Source organism: Pseudophryne corroboree, chromosome 4 (genome assembly GCF_028390025.1).
Source record: "Pseudophryne corroboree isolate aPseCor3 chromosome 4, aPseCor3.hap2, whole genome shotgun sequence".
Taxonomy (NCBI): Eukaryota; Metazoa; Chordata; class Amphibia; order Anura; family Myobatrachidae; genus Pseudophryne; species Pseudophryne corroboree.
In genome coordinates this window covers 751889998-751906285 of record NC_086447.1, presented here as the reverse complement: position 1 = coordinate 751906285, position 16288 = coordinate 751889998, and the positions used below count along the sequence as shown (strand labels likewise).

Below are 16288 nucleotides of genomic sequence, written 5' to 3'. Positions count from 1 at the left end.
GTTTTACACAATATACACATTTCAATCAAGCCTACATAAAGAGTGCAGCACATATAGATTGCAGATCCAGCATCAGTGGGCAGAACTGTCTGCATGCTGGACTCGCTCGCCTCCTATAGCGCCAACAACATGTTTGAGATGAGAAATTTAAATTAGACTCAATAGGTGGATAGGGCACATTCATCATGGCATTTCCAGTTTCGCTGATTTCCAAAGGGAGCGTCTAAAGTGGGACGCCCTTCATACTATCCTGATGCAATTGATTAGAAAATCACACTATGCAGAAATACACATGTACTTAACGGATAATAGGCATATTGACATGTACTTAACGGATAATAGGCATATTGCTGACATTTGATAATGGCTGTTAATAGAGATGTTTGGGAGAGCCACATGTAACTCCATGGGCCAAATGTAATAGAGTGACAGTTTCAAAAAGTGAGAGATTTGGTAAGGTTTTGCAGTTTTTTTTAAAGTGGCAATCATTTACACAGCAAGATCAACCTGGTTTTGCAATGTAAATGATTGCCACTTTAAAAAAAAACTGCAAAACCTTACCAAATCTCTCGCTTTCTGAAACTCTCACTCTATTACATTTGGCCCTATGTATGTACCCTGATGAGAAACTGCTCTCCACTTTTTAATGTTTTTTTAATGTGTCTATTGACTTTCTATAACATATCATTATTTGCTGGACATAACAATAATCTGCATAAAACCTTTCTTTTCTAATGCTCTATAAATAGGGAGGGGTAGCATGTAACCATGGCACCCGATACACATGTGTACTACAGCGCCCTCCCCAAGTGTTGCCAGGGAGTAGGGGGTATTCAGCATGTAGGGGCAAATAAAAGGGATATAAAAATAAACATTAGAAGCAGTATCGAACTAGGACATGCAGTGCCAGATAAAGGTCAACGTGGGCCTGGAGCTGACAATTGTGAAAGGCCTATTGTGTGCTGCCGCAAGGGGTGTGACCAGCGCCATGGGGATGTGACTAGTGATTTGGGAGGTGTGAACCAGTGACGTGAGGTGGGGTGAGGCAGAGCTTTTCCTGTCATACTTACGTTTAAACCAGAGTTTTGACTGAATAAAGTATATGAAAAATACTAATAATTTGTTTGAAATATCTTCTTTGCATTATTCTAATAATCTATATATAACCCAAACTCTGGAGTAAAAAGTCTATGGCAGGTGAGACAGTGCCTCACCTGTGTATCCTTTCCACACATCTCTAATCAAAACTCACCAAATTTCCAGGAGTTTATACTGCTGCACCTGTGTATAATGTCCAGATGTACCCTTTGGCTCATATATTGCATGGAATTCTGGCTCTGGGGTTAGCCAGTGCCTCCTGAGCCATTTAGCTCACCGCACGTCCCTGGTGTGAACAGTGTTGTGAATGTGTGGTCTGCACATGGGATATATTAATAGTGCAATGTGAGAGTATTTGAACAAAAGGAAAAATGCAGGGGTATAACTAGAACTTTGTCAGCCCCATAGTAAAATTTTGAAGATGCTTCTAGGATTATCCAGTATCTGCAGAGTTTATATTCTAAGATTTCTCAATCTCCCCTCTGGATGACCCCCAGCAGGACTGGGGTGGTTTAAGATTGGAAGGGGGCACAGTTGGAGAGTAGACTCTGGTACTATGCCATGTGCAGGTCACTGGAAACATGGTGCCTGTGCCATGTTCCTGACGATTTCTCTACTGAGCATGTGCAAATCTTTCTCAAAAATGGCTACCATGTCATCTTCCTGGTGCCGGACAGTGCCGGACTGTGGTGAGGGTAGTATAATGCATGGGTACAGGGTTTGGGCCACTCTGGATCCAGGGGCGCATGTGCAGTGCACTACGCTGCACCAAACCCATTATCGATACGCCCTTGCAGCAGCACTGTAGGATGTAAAATGATGCAGCCTGTGTCTCATGACCCCAGACAAGACAGAAAGCGCTGGGCAGCATGACCAGAGTGTGTGTGCCTCTATGACCTCCTCCATGAGTACTACAGAGCGGCTGCCTGTGATAACATGGGGCACAGAGGAGCAGGATGCGCTATGACGGACTGACACTGGTGGGGAGAGAAAGGGAAGCTGGAACAATCTTACGCAAGGATCCAGTGCAACATAATGTTCACTTTAGCAGTTTATGGAACAGCTGGTACACTAGTATATAAACTGTGATATTACTCCAGTCTACACAAATACTGCTATGAGCCACTAAATATTTTTAAAAACAATTTAATCAAGACAATAGAATCCCTTTCTCTTCACCATAACTAAATCATTTGGAATTACAATCATTAGGAAAATAAAGTCAATAGTACTAGTCAAATGGAAATTCAATAATAGGCGACATACTATGATATTCCAAAAATAATAAAATATAACTGGGAAACACTGAAAGTACCGCATGAAACATTCATATATAATAGCCAAAACGGTATGCCATCATTAACGGACATTGATAGATTTAAAAAGAAAATGTTTTTTGTTTTTTTTTGTGATTTTGCCTTAACTTACTAATGGTGTAACAGCATTAATAATCACATGGCGTTCGTGTGTGTGTGTGTGTATGTGTGTGTGTGTGTGTGTGTGTGTGTGTGTATGACTATGAAGCTATGCAAGCAAATATTGAATTCATCCCATAGCTCTGCTGATCTTCCAGAAACACAGATACAACTACAGTGCCACGTGCAGGGTTGAATTGGGAACTAAACCTGTCCCTGAAATTATTTTGGGAAGTGGCCTCATGTGAACAGCACCAAGGGAGTGATGGCCAGAGGCAATGGGTGATGCCAGGGAGAGGCAGAGGGTGACAGGGAGAAGGTGACAGGGAGAGTCAGTGGGTGACGGGGAGAGGGTGACAGGCAGCGGGCGACAGGGAAAGGCAGTGGTTGGCGTAAGGGAGAGGCAGTGGATGACAGAGAGAGACCGTGATGGGGAGAGGCAGTGTAGACAGGGAAAGGGTGACAGGACGAGGGTAAGAGGCAGTGGGTGATGCAATGGAGAAGCAATGGGTGACAGGTAGAAGGTGAGGTAGAGAGTGATGGTGAGAGGCAGAGGGTGATGGTGAGAGGCAGAGGGTGGTTGGGAAGGTATGGGGAGACACTGAGCTGGCTAGGTGGGAGACATCGGGATGTAAGTGAGTTGGTGGGAACAATGGGTTAGATGGGAAGGAGGAACAGTGAGTTAGGGGTGGGAGGGGGGAACACTAGGCAGGAGAAGGGGGTACACCAGGCTTATTAGGGGACACACTGATTGGATTGGCTAGGGGGTTCTAGCAGTTAGCTGGGGATAGTGGGCTGGTTGGGGAGAAAGAGGGGAGACACTGGGCTGGCAGGGTGTAAGACGCTGGGATGGGAGGGTCAGCAATGGTGGGGGGCACTGGCCTGGAGAAGGGGAGGACACTGGGATGGGAGTATGGTGGCCAATCCTGGCTTTCTTTCGGGTCCCCAGCGCAACGTGAGAGGTCACGCTGCACCGTTAGCTGCTGCAGGGAGCTGCCAGGAGAGATGAGAGGTTGTTCCCCAACCGACCTACCCCGGTATATGGTGAGTTATATGTGCGGGGCGGGTGGGGCGAGGGGGCGGCCACATAGCTAAAAGCCAATCCTGGGTATCCCGGGAATCCCGGGATTGGCCTTTTTCAATACCGATACCCTGGATTGGCTTTCCTAGATGGGAGCACTGACCTGGGGTTGTGCTGGTGATCTTTTCCTCTCCTGAGCAGACCCTCAGCTCTGGCTGATGCTGCTGCTGGGATCAGGCATTGTTGTCTTCATGGCTGCTGAGAGCGATCTCTACCTCACCCTGGCAATGCTGTGCAGCCTGTTCGGTGGGAGGAGACGAGAACTGTTGTACCCAGCCACGGCGTCTGTTTCAAGCAACCACCATCTATGAGAGGCTGAGCAATGAGGACAGGAGGTGGGGCCTCTCTGCAGCTCTGACTGTGATGAAGCCGGCGCCGGCTCCCGATAAGCGCTGTCTGCATGACCCTATGTGACCCCCCACAACTGTACAGTGTGTGTGGTGGGGGGGTCACAGTGCTACAGTGCAGAGGAGCGCTGCATTGGGCTACTAGAATGTGGAGGTGGGAGGTAGACAGATCAGCCCTAGATTTATGGAAGGGACTAGTCTCTTATCCAAGCAGTACAAATAAAAAAGTGGGGAAGGAGGAACCAGTAACCCGGCAGTTGGGGTAGGGGGCTGCTAGAGGGAGGGGTGCTGTCAGTCACACTGTGGGGAGGCTCTGGGGGTCATTCTGACCTGTTTGCTCGCTGCTTTTTTACGCAACAGAGCAAACGGGTCCCTACTGCGCATGCCAGACGGCCGAAGGCCATAGCAGGGATGCGATCGCCTCTGCCTGATTGACAGGCAGAGGCAATCGCTGGGCGGGAGGGGGCGGAATGGCGGCGTTTGGCCGCGTTTCGTGGGTGCGGCCCGGCCAATGCAGGCATGGCCGGTCCGAACGGGGGGCAGGCCGCAGCGGCTGTGTGACGTCACACGCAGCAGCTGCGGGCCGGGGAGCGATGAGTAGCTCCCGGTCAGCACGCTGAAGCTGCGCTGGCCGAGAGCTACTCTTGAAGTTCAAAGGCATTTGCCCTTCTGCGGGGGGGCGGACTGACATGCGGGGCGGACTAACCCTGTGCTGTGCGTTCCCCCACATGTCAGGGAAGATGATCGTAGCTGTGCTAAATGTAGCACAGCTACGATCAACTCGGAATGACCCCCTCTGTCCGAGTACTCCTCACTGAGAATGGCTTAGCGCAGGGAACTTTTGGCAACAGCTCCGACAGTTGTATAGTACACTCGGCTTTTGAACAATAAGTGGGCGGCGGTGACGGGAGGGTGTTTCAGTGGGCAGGACCTTTGTCATATGGGCACTGGCAGGCTACTGTAACAGGAATAAAAAATTCTGTCTACAGGAGCGCAGCAGATGCAGTGGGCCTATTTTGATGGAGGGCCTGGAGCTGCAGCTCCATCCGCCCCATTGTTAATCCGGCCCTGAGGACATGGAGGGCTAGATATATTCTAACCCACTAATGTAATTCTACTAATAAAATCCACAGTTCCCCTTGTGAGGATGATGATACAGGTAGTCCTTTAGGACACTGTTTTGTATAAGTTTCTTTAAGGCACTGGCGTATCTATAATGGGTGCAAGGTTTGCAGTGCACATGGCAGTGCACCCTGCACCCCTTTCATTATACTAAACGCTCTGTCAACTCGGCACTGGCTGCAGAATTCACTGGGAAAATGGGCGCCAGGGCCATTTTCATGTGATTCGTGCATGCGCAATAAAGATGTCCCTGGGAATGCAGCGTGGGCGCCAAGTTCCCAGATACGTGCGCATGCGCAGTAGACTCTGGGTTACTGCACCAATGGAGAGGAAGGGGCACGTTTGAAGGCTGCACACGGGCCCCCTTCTATCTTGATGCAAATCTGCTTCAAGGACTATGATGATGGTAATAATACAGATGTGTCCTCCTACATCCTTGCTGCAGTCACTTTAAACAGCCCTTCTAGTCAAGCCATGCTGTGATATGACTCGGTAGCGCAGAGCATCTTTATGTGCGACTTTTTCCATCTAAATTGCATTGCTATGCGAATAGGACGAACAAGCAACTTATGCAGATTAAAATGATATGCGGCATGCCTATATTCTGTGTGTGACTGCACCTGTATCTGCATATGAAATGCTACATTACAGTGTTCTCCTGAAAATCACTGTAATGTAGCATTTCATATGCAGATACAACCACAGCCGCAGACAGAATACAGGCATGCTGCATATCATTTAAATCAGCATAAGCTGCTTGTGCGTCCTAGACTAGTCACATGGTAATGCGAATAAGACGCAGTTTTTGCAAAAAAACGACACCTGATGTTAGCAGTGCTGGCTGGGAGCAGCCAACTGACTCACACCAGGCATCTCCTGCTGCATGGCGTATTGAGGCAAGATGTAAATTATGAGAACACATCTGTAACTGTACTCTGTTATTGGTATTAATCAAGCCTAAGCCTGTAAGCACGGGAAAGAGTTGTTAGCTTACTGCAAAGTGGAAGTGAATCCGACAGTATACAGGAGATCCTCTTTAAATTCTACAGTATATACCAATATACAGTACCACCTAATGCCTGAAAATTGTCAGCCTACAGCACACATGATAAAACAATAGGTGTTCCAAGAGCAGCATATCCAGATCACAAGCCATTCCTGATAATCACCAAAACATTGCAGGGCTAAAAAGGTAATGTATAGTTACTGCTGGTTATACTCTTATAGTAATTCTTTTCACCTAATCTTTGCCATAAGGAGACAGAACAGTGGGCAGCACTGCATGTGACTTCTTATTGCAGGGGATAATGTTCCCTAAGAAACATGTGAAAGGTAAAACATTCAGTTCTGTTTTTGACAATTTATTTTCTGGAGGGCTGGGGCAACGTTCCGCCAAGATGATGATGACTATCAGCATCACAGTCTCCTGACTGGTTGATTGTGTACTGACCCCCTCCAGCTGGTAGCACTTTATTAGTTACGCGGCTAGATTAAATCAAGTCACGACGATCTGTTCACATTATTTGATTGAAATTTCCATTTAGACTACTGAGAGAAAGAAGAATCCAATGTATTTTTTAAAGGGGAAAACAACAATTTATTAAGAACATTTCATACACAATTAAAAAGTCTCCATATTAATTTATTAATAATAGTAGTGAACATATCGTACCATTAAGGCATTGGGTCTAACCAGATCTTTAACCACCTGCCTGGCATGGTTGCATCAGATGTGACGACACCAGGTTGTGCTTTCCCTGACATGGTCGCATCTGATGTGACCTGTCAGAAAGTTTACTGTGCAGCTGCAGGAAGAGAAGCTTCCTACAGTTTCCGCCCTCTGGTTCACTCCCCCCCTTCCCCCAGTGCCTGCTGTGCTGGCGATCACTGCTTATTGGTCAGACCGGCAGCACCCCCCACCCAGCGGCTGCAGACATTAGCAGTCCCTGGGGAAATGTAAAAAAAAGCAGCCCTCACCTTTTTTTAGGAGCCCCGTAGGCTGCAGAGAGGATCAGGTGCCGGGAAACTGAAGTTACGATGATTGCAATATTCCAACCATCAATAACCACGATGTTCTGACCAACTATGTTTGTACCGATGTTTTTGTAAATATATATATATATATATATATATATATATATATATATATATTATTTTTTTTATATAAAATTGTATTGGAGGTACTTTAAAAAAAGGTTCTCAACCTAATTGTAACGATTTCTAGAGTTCTCTGTGTGTGCGTGCTTGGAAAGATGTCAGCTGAAGCCAGGTGAAAATTAAGTAAAGTTTATTGTGGAAAAAGTGGTGGTAAAAATAAATATAAACTGGATGCTTGATTACATGGAACAAAACACGATAAATGGAATATTTCAGGTTAAACATAGATGCAAAATAAACATGAAGAAATCCGGGTTTAAATCAAGCAGGGGAAAAATAACATACCCAAAAATGAAGTGATCAGGCAGGAATGGAAACAAACTGCAAATAATAGTCCAGAAATGTAGATGTTGAACCGGCAGGGTAAGAAGTCCAGAAGCAAGGCACATGCGTTTTAGCAAACTGCAGGGAAGTCTCCAAGAAGCAAATAAGGCAGAATCTGGACAGGGTTACTGGAGAGAGCCCAGTCTCACTCCATACGGAACCGCAATGATCTGCAACTAAGTGCCTGTGAGCTGGAGTTAAATAGCAGCAGGGTGTTGGGCTCCAGGTGCACACAATCAGGTAATTACCCTGCAGAGGCAGTGTGCAACTGCCATTCAGACCTGAGGCAACAAGTGAGACCCCTAGAGGCAGGAATGAGGTAATGCAAGGCAAAACAAAACACAAATATTCCTAACATTATCCCCCCCTTAAACAGGCGGATTCCAGACGCCTCAAAGTTCACCTTCTCTTCTTTTTTCCTTTTTTCTTTCTGGGTTGCCTAACCCTATTAGAAGGTGTCACAAAGACACTATTAGGCAATACAGGTCCATCAAAAACGAGTCTCGGATCATCCAGAAGCTCACTCTCAGAGTCGGAGCCACCACCCAGCGGTAGAACTGACCTCTTATTTTCCTGGATGGAATCAAGAGCGGATGGTAAACTTGTAGATGTTAAACTTGCCGAGCAATCTGCGTGAACACCTAGAGATAACTGCCCACATCTGAAAAACTGAGGGTGCTCCCCAGACTGCAAAGGCAGGTTCTCAGAGGGGCACACCTTAGTAGATTCATCTAGGAGCGTGAGGACAGTTGGTGGACTGAATCTTTCGGTCACAGCCTTGAGGAAACCGGGCAAATCTTGTAACACTGGATCTCCCTTATCTATAAGACCATTTACCCACTTCAAGGCCCTCCCTCTGAATCTCATACATACGTTAGCAATGATATCAATAGGGGACAAGTCATCAAAACTCAGATAATATCTGAAGAGAGCTAAACAGTGAGAGATATTTCCATAAAAGTAAGGCAGATCCTCGGGCAAATCTTGGATCTCGGGCATGGCAGGCACCTCTATCTGGTGTTGGACAGGCGGAACCCCCTCCTGGGGCTGGACAGGCAGAACCCCCTCCTGGGGCTGGGCAGGCAGAACCCCCTCCTGGGGCTGGGCAGGCAGAACCCCCTCCTGGGGCTGGGCAGGCGGAACCCCCTCCTGGGGCTGGGCAGGCGGAACCCCCTCCTGGGGCTGGGCAGGCGGAACCCCCTCCTGGGGCTGGACAGGCGGAACCCCCTCCTGGGGCTGGACAGGCGGAACCCCCTCCTGGGGCTGGACAGGCGGAACCCCCTCCTGGGGCTGGACAGGCGGAACCCCCTCCTGGGGCTGGACAGGCGGAACCCCCTCCTGGGGCTGGACAGGCGGAACCCCCTCCTGGGGCTGGACAGGCGGAACCCCCTCCTGGGGCTGGACAGGCGGAACCCCCTCCTGGGGCTGGACAGGCGGAACCCCCTCCTGGGGCTGGACAGGCGGAACCCCCTCCTGGGGCTGGACAGGCGGAACCCCCTCCTGGGGCTGGACAGGCGGAACCCCCTCCTGCGGCTGGACAGGCAGAACCCCCTCCTGGGGCTGGACAGGCAGAACCCCCTCCTGGGGCTGGACAGGCAGAACCCCCTCCTGGGGCTGGACAGGCAGAGCCCCCTCCTGGGGCTGGACAGGCAGAGCCCCCTCCTGGGGCTGGACAGGCCTTGGCCGGACCTCTGGCAAGGCGGACACCTCTCGGACCTCTGGCAAGGCGGGCACCTCTCGGACCTCTGGCAAGGCGGGCACCTCTCGGACCTCTGGCAAGGCGGGCACCTCTCGGACCTCTGGCAAGGCGTGGACCTCTCGGACCTCTGGCAAGGCGGGCACCTCTCGGACCTCTGGCAAGGCGTGGACCTCTCGGACCTCTGGCAAGGCGTGGACCTCTGGCAAGGCGGGCACCTCTCGGACCTCTGGCGAAGCGGGCACCTCTCGGACCTCTGGCGAAGCGGGCACCTCTCGGACCTCTGGCGAAGCGGGCACCTCTCGGACCTCTGGCGAAGCGGGCACCTCTCGGACCTCTGGCGAAGCGGGCACCTCTCGGACCTCTGGCGAAGCGGGCACCTCTCGGACCTCTGGCGAAGCGGGCACCTCTCGGACCTCTGGCGAAGCGGGCACCTCTCGGACCTCTGGCGAAGCGGGCACCTCTCGGACCTCTGGCGAAGCGGGCACCTCTCGGACCTCATGCCGTGAGGCAAGGGCAACGGGGACCTCATGCCGTGAGGCAAGGGCAACGGGGACCTCATGCCGTGAGGCAAGGGCAACGGGGACCTCATGCCGTGAGGCAAGGGCAACGGGGACCTCATGCCGTGAGGCAAGGGCAACGGGGACCTCATGCCGTGAGGCAAGGGCAACGGGGACCTCATGCCGTGAGGCAAGGGCAACGGGGACCTCATGCCGTGAGGCAAGGGCAACGGGGACCTCATGCCGTGAGGCAAGGGCAGCAGGGACCTCATGCCGTGAGGCAAGGGCAGCAGGGACCTCATGCCGTGAGGCAAGGGCAGCAGGGACCTCATGCCGTGAGGCAAGGGCAGCAGGGACCTCATGCCGTGAGGCAAGGGCAGCAGGGACCTCATGCCCGAAGGCAAGGGCAGCAGGGACCTCATGCCCGAAGGCAAGGGCAGCAGGGACCTCATGCCCGAAGGCAAGGGCAGCAGGGACCTCATGCCCGAAGGCAAGGGCAGCAGGGACCTCATGCCCGAAGGCAAGGGCAGCAGGGACCTCATGCCCGAAGGCAAGGGCAGCAGGGACCGACACCCCTCCTGGGGTCGCAGGGCCGGACACCCCTCCTGGGGTCGCAGGGCCGGACACCCCTCCTGGGGTCGCAGGGCCGGACACCCCTCCTGGGGTCGCAGGGCCGGACACCCCTCCTGGGGTCGCAGGGCCGGACACCCCTCCTGGGGTCGCAGGGCCGGACACCCCTCCTGGGGTCGCAGGGCCGGACACCCCTCCTGGGGTCGCAGGGCCGGACACCCCTCCTGGGGTCGCAGGGCCGGACACCCCTCCTGGGGTCGCAGGGCCGGACACCCCTCCTGGGGTCGCAGGGCCGGACACCCCTCCTGGGGTCGCTGGGCCGGACACCCCTCCTGGGGTCGCTGGGCCGGACACCCCTCCTGGGGTCGCTGGGCCGGACACCCCTCCTGGGGTCGCTTGGCCGGACACCCCTCCTGGGGTCGCTTGGCCGGACACCCCTCCTTTCGAAATTTGAGCACCACAGTGGCATAACTGAGCAGAATTTGGCACTATGGCAGAATGAGGAAAGCTCTTTTTATGTTTGCGAGCAGGACATAACTGAATAAAATGTCCCGACCTGCCGCAATAAAAACAGAGCTTCTTATCCCTTCTATGTCTCCTTTCTTCCTCAGAGAGACTGGGTCGTGGAAAACTCCAAAACTTGCCTTTGCTTACGCTAGAAAAACAGCAGCCAGAATTGAGAGTACCAGACTGATCTTTTCCCCTTTTTTCCTGCGTCTCCTTAAAGGGAGCAGGTAACCTTACGGAATCTTCAGGCAGAGCAGACAGTATCTCTGAAGATAGGATTTGAATACCCCCCAGTTTCTCTCTGAAATCCACCAGCAATGCAGAACTCAAAAACGGCAAAAACTTGAGAGGCAGGGAACCTTTTTGAAGTGAAGCCATTTTATGAGATTCAGCTGAATCAAAACAAAACTCCTGCACACGTTTATTTTGGCAGATCATTCTGTAACGATTTCTAGAGTTCTCTGTGTGTGCGTGCTTGGAAAGATGTCAGCTGAAGCCAGGTGAAAATTAAGTAAAGTTTATTGTGGAAAAAGTGGTGGTAAAAATAAATATAAACTGGATGCTTGATTACATGGAACAAAACACGATAAATGGAATATTTCAGGTTAAACATAGATGCAAAATAAACATGAAGAAATCCGGGTTTAAATCAAGCAGGGGAAAAATAACATACCCAAAAATGAAGTGATCAGGCAGGAATGGAAACAAACTGCAAATAATAGTCCAGAAATGTAGATGTTGAACCGGCAGGGTAAGAAGTCCAGAAGCAAGGCACATGCGTTTTAGCAAACTGCAGGGAAGTCTCCAAGAAGCAAATAAGGCAGAATCTGGACAGGGTTACTGGAGAGAGCCCAGTCTCACTCCATACGGAACCGCAATGATCTGCAACTAAGTGCCTGTGAGCTGGAGTTAAATAGCAGCAGGGTGTTGGGCTCCAGGTGCACACAATCAGGTAATTACCCTGCAGAGGCAGTGTGCAACTGCCATTCAGACCTGAGGCAACAAGTGAGACCCCTAGAGGCAGGAATGAGGTAATGCAAGGCAAAACAAAACACAAATATTCCTAACACTAATTCAATCATAAATTGTAATCATAAATCTTAAAAAGTTGTTAGTCAGTTAGGCATACACACTTGTATGCATGATGCATGGCTGGTGCAAACACTATTGTTTTTGAGTTGGATGCATTTTGAGATGTGTCGGACTCATACAGTACCTCAGTATGTTGAGTACACTTTTCTTTGCATGCGTACATACTTTTCTGTTCACAGTGAAAATGCTCTAAATGAGCCCAGATGTATCTAATTTTACAGCCATTTCTAGAATTTCTACATGATAACAATGTACAAGTACCGGTAATAATAATATTAAGCCATAATTGTTTAATCTCCCACCAAAATGTCCAGCAAATGCCTCTCAGTATACAACCTCTTGGATCCTGCCCACTTCCCCAATTAACTGGAAAGTGTGGGTACGTGATGATATGGTTCGCTTTGAATCAGGATCTTAAGGCCCACTCCGTGATGCTGTGATTTGTGTCACTACACAAGAGTGGGTGGGCTTAATGATGCAAATCATGTCACCGCATTAAACAGCCCATCTCTCCTGAGACGTCATGGAGAGGTTGGTGGAGAGGCATACAATGTTGACAAGTATGCATTAAGCATTAGCTTTATAACATCAATAAAAAATATGGGGGGGATTCAACTGCCCACTGTAAATTACCGAGGGCTAATGGATACCCCTGGGCTATCTATTTAGCCCCAAAGTCAGCCTGATGCAGACACTTATCGTGGATTTTTTTTCCCGGGACCTGCTGAGGTGCTGGAAAAAAAAAAAAAAACCCTTACAAGTGCCCTGTTTTTGCGATCGCGGCAGCAAAAACACTTATCATGGATCCTATATGTTTTGGCCGAAACAGGTCATTTTTCAGGCAATAACAATGGGCTCAATTTGGATTGCAAGAAAAAAAAAGTTCAGTTTTTACCACCAGAACAATTATCAGGATAACTGAATTCCCCCTATTTATTGATGTTTACCTGGACATTTTCTTTGACAAATAAGTGTACTGTACATTTTATATACTTATTTTATGTACAGAAAACATAATACTTGTTTCTACAAATTAAGCTATAACACAATACCGTGCCCTAAAACCCTGCATATAAAACAAACATTATAAATATATAACATTTTAAATTAACATTATAAATATATAAAATTTTATAACATTATAATAAAACATTATAAAATTGAGGTGATTTAAAGAAAACTGACATATTTAAAGGCAATGTGTAAAACCGAAAACGACTTTTCTTCTATGAGCAGTACATAGGAGAAATAGGAGACTTAACCTATCTAATGTAAATGTTATCTGTATTTTGTCTTTCTGTTCCTGTGTATATGGCTTTCAGAATGGAGTGGTGAGATGTCAGATTGTATAGCATGCTGCAACTTGTAGTGCTTGCTTCTGTGCAGCTAGCTACAATGAGAAGGAAGCTCCTGCAGGTGCAGTTTACTGCAGTTTTTACACAGGATTGCAGGAGACAGTGACGAGTCCAAGTATATTGCTATGTACTGATCACAGGCATTACATAATTAATGTTTGGTTTTAGACAAAGATCCCCTTTAATGCTGTGCGGGGGTAAATGAGGAAGGCCAGCTCATAGAGCTTAAGGCATGATAGGTCTGAGTGATTGCTGTGTGGTGTACAATCTGGTGGACTAAAACATGAGGGACGGCAGATGATGTCACAAAAAGGCTGAAGAAAAATAACGGACATGCCATGCTTTGCCATCTGCGACTGGCCAACAGCCCTTATTGCCTGAAGCCTGCGAGACTGTTGTTCTGTTTATGATGGCTGGAGAAGATTTCTGCAGAACTAAAACTGAAGACATTGTTTAACAATACGGTATATTAGAACTCAATTTTCCCCAGTCTATGTGCACAAAATCTGCTACCCCATACTTCTAATGCACTGGGTCTCTCGTACTTCTAGCAATTAAATTAAAATGATTATTCTTAACCCATAATGCCACTTATTGTACAGGTCTTTCCCTTCCAATATATCTGCAACCTCATCTCAGAGTACTCTTCTAATCACCCACTATGGTGGTCTTCAGACCCGCTGCGCTATACCCATAGCTGCCTAATCTTTATCTCTTCTTAAGGGGATCCTAGAGGGGACATCAAAGTGGCAAATTTGGTGAAAGACGAAGTGGTGCCAAAATTCACACCATCATGGACTATTCCTAATGGCATAATGCCGCGATTCATGCACTGCGCGGAAAGGTTGCGCAGTGGTCAAAGTGGGAATTTTGAAGTGAGGGTATGGAAAATTGAAGGGCGTTAGTGTTCACTCAAGGGTGCAGTACCCCGGAAAAGGGGTACGTGTCCTTAAGGCGCAATCCCTTTTAATCGGTGCAGGGAGCGTGGCCAGCACTCATGGAGATTCTGGTCAGTCCCAAAGCTCTCCCCGTAGCGTGAACAGATGGTGTGCTCATGTAAGTTATGGTCTGTGCCACATACATAGGCACCGATAGGAGAAAACATACAAACATAGGCAACGATAGGAGAAAAAACACACACACATACTGCAGGCCCGCACAAAAAAACACACACACATAGGCACTGATAGGAGAACACACCCACACATTGGCACAGATAGGAGAAAACACACACACACAGGCACCGATAGGAGAAAAAAAAACACACACACAGGCACCAATAGGAGAAAACACACACACACACACACACACACACACACACAGGTTGCGGGTGGGTGGGGGGCGTAAGGTTAGGTTGCAGGGGATAAGGTTGGAGTAAGGCAACTTAAAGGGAGGGTACGGTTATGGTTAGACCACTTACCAAACCCAGTGGGTAATTCGACTTTTGGGATGCCACTGTCGGTCTCCTGACCGACAACATCCCGACAGCCGGCATTTCATACTCAGGGCGGGATGTACTAAGCCTTGAAAGTGATAATTTCACTGTGATAAAGTACCAGCCAATCACCTCCTAAATGTAATTTTCCAAACGCAGCCTGTGACATGGAAGTTAGGAGCTGATTGGCTGGTACTTTATCACAGTGAAATTATCACTTAAGCTTAGTACATCCCGCCCCCAACCCCTTATAACTCAAGTTTAAATTGTCTGCTGATATGTTATTAAGGATAGAGGTCTCTTTCTTTGATTATATTTATTATTTACATTTTTACTAAGATGTGTGCTCTTCTGAAGGCTAAAGGGTCGCCCATGCATCAGGGGTGATCACTTCCGGCTCTAGCAGCTATCACAATTAAGCAACAGGTTTATTAGCTGTATTACATTTGCTAAATATTCTAAGCTCTTATACCATGGTTATAAGTAATGGCTACTTTAATTTTGCTTATTTTGTAATTACACCACTATATATTTGCCAAATTTTGCAACATTTCTGCTATATTCGCTCCCACTATTTTTAGCACCTGAAATCATGTAAGCACTATTTGCAATTCTCCAGCACAGCTTGCTCTTTACACAGCCTTATTATCATTCCCTGAGCATGTGGCACTGTAATAACTTTGATGTTTATTATCTCTAACAATGTTACCTCGACAACCACACCTGCAGTCACACAACTTTATTGTTCCACCGATTACTCCATGGACTTCTAAAGCTTATGTCCTAGTGGAACACAATACTCATATGACAAAATAGCTATTTATAGTTGATAACTGGCAAACTGCTATCTCAGTAACCAAGGGAAATCCTGAGATATCACCTCTTTAGACAGGGGTAGGAACTAGTCAGTCAACTGGGATTCATTAAAAGTGATCTTGAGCCCTAGTCAAATATATGTTGATGTTTCCTGTATGGAAAAAAGACCTTTAACAGCTAATAGCTTGAATGCATAATGCTTAGCCCTAGCACCTGAAGAGGATTTTATTTTGAAAATATTTTAAAGATTATTAAGGCGTCCATTAATTTATTGCTTTAACCATTGATAAAACACCTTATGTTAACTTATCAACTAAAAATAAAGAAACTAAGACCACTGTCAATGCTGTGTGTTGACACCACAGCAGTTATTAATAGTATGACCCAATTTTAATTTATAGTAGAGATGAGCGGGTTTGGATTTACTCGGCTCTTAACGCCAGAATTATCGCAAGTTATTTTTTTCTGGATTTTTTTTATTGGCTAACCAAAACATGTGACGTCCGTCAGGAGCTGGCTGGCAACTTTTAACCTCGGGGGCAAGTCCAGAGCACTGGCCCATAAGTAATGGTGCCATCTTAAATGGAGTTTTTTTTTGTTTAAAAAATATTTATTAATAAAAAAAATTAGGCCTGCTGTAAATTATCCCAAAGATACTTTATTATAAATTTGTCAGTGCGGCCACGACTTCAGCAGAGCTGTGTAGTACAGGGGTGGCCAACCAGTCAGTGGCAAAGAGCCAGAAAAGATCTGCAGTCAAGGGTAAGAGCCAT

The 16288-nt window shown here is 47.9% G+C and overlaps 1 protein-coding gene across 1 annotated transcript in view; it reads right to left on the bottom strand.

The window, feature by feature from the left end:
- Positions 1–16288, bottom strand: part of SLC24A3 (solute carrier family 24 member 3) — a 658328-nt gene that overhangs the window by 91810 nt on the left and 550230 nt on the right. The gene's annotated exons all lie outside the window — the stretch shown is intronic.